This window comes from Calidris pugnax, unplaced genomic scaffold, assembly GCF_001431845.1.
Source record: "Calidris pugnax isolate Ruff unplaced genomic scaffold, ASM143184v1 scaffold24, whole genome shotgun sequence".
NCBI classification, from domain to species: domain Eukaryota; kingdom Metazoa; phylum Chordata; class Aves; order Charadriiformes; family Scolopacidae; genus Calidris; species Calidris pugnax.
The window spans coordinates 7,576,198-7,577,662 of record NW_015090922.1 but is presented as its reverse complement, the minus strand read 5'-3'; positions in this window follow the sequence as shown (position 1 = coordinate 7,577,662).

Genomic DNA, 1,465 nt, shown 5'->3' with positions numbered 1-1,465 from the left:
TTGTGGATGAGCTTATATTAGTAGTAAATCAGATAACTTTGCTATTTTAATTCAAAAATACTGAAGGCAGCTAATCTTCCTAGTTTATAAGGCAGCTTGGAGAGGCTCTTTTTAAATCAAGGGATGTTCCCTCCATCATATTTCTGCTTGTCAGCTCCCAATGGACTGAACTGATCTTAGGCTTCTAAATTTGGCAAAACTTTCTCCACCGTGACTGAGACAGGCTTCCAGTTATGATGTATTGTAAAAAGTAGATAATTTTCAGAGGGAGGGACGGGGCATCTTCTAAGACTTGTCCCTACCGGGTGCCTAAGGGCAAAGCAATAGAGCTGCACTAGAGCTAGGTGTATAGGAAGATAGACATGTGACATTTTTTTCTATGCTCTGTTGTATGTTTTTCATGGAAGCATGAGAAGTAAGGAAGCGATCACAGTGCTTTTTACTGAGCAATACCCCAATCCTGGAGGGCAGCTGAGCATTACCCTTCCCTCACACAGTGAACCTGGCAGAAGCCCTGCTCTCAGCACCTATTTGCTGGGCAGCAGGACCAAGAATCCGGTCTTGTCCATATGTGATGACCAAATCTGTGATAACAGCTCACGTATTTGCCCCTGTGAGTCTAAAAGACGTGGTGGTGTTCAGTGCTTGTGTCTCGGATCTGCTGTCCTGGAGGTTTTGGTGCTGCAGCCTGCTGTGGTGGGGCACTCGTAGCTCATGGGGCAATGAATCTGCTGACCTTTCAGGGGGGCTTGGCTTTGTATGAGAGAAAGCAGGACAAACATATTCTCTTTAAAAAGAGCAACCACGTTATAGGGATGGTTTTCTGTGTGTGCAGTAAGTATGCTTTTGTGGCTGAAAAAAGTTAATCAATGTGATATCAGCATTGCACACCACTTCTCCCCATTTTGCCTGCTGGTGGCACCGAGGTGGTGCTGCTGGAGAGGAACTGTTGGAACATGGCTTTGAAAATGTTAATGTAATTTCTATACCATAGTGAGTCACACCCGTGGTGATTTTTTTCCTTGTTATCATGTTCTGCTTGGTTTCTGACCAGTAAGATGCACTATGTGCGGAGCATTTTAATGGAAAATGTTGGGGCTTAGTTTGGTGTGGAGGTAGTTAAAACAGGCTAGCCCACATTTAGGAAAGTTTCTTTTAGTTATGAAAATTCTCCCCTTTGGATTATTTCCAGGGAGGGTAAAGCATCTGCCTAAGGCGCAGGTATATAAAGAGTTGTCCCTGCAGCCTTTTGGGTGTGCTGGTGGTGGTGCGGGCAGGGCTGGGATGCTGAGCTGGTGGGAAGGGGCAGGGGGGACCTCTTTGTCCTGTGCTGCCACTGAGCTCCCACCCCTGGGTGCCCGTTTATAGGGCCTGGGCTTCACTTCTAATGATTCGTCCTACTTTTCTATGTGTGGTCAGAATTAATTCCATTTATCTCAATATATGGAAATCTTTTTTTTTTTTT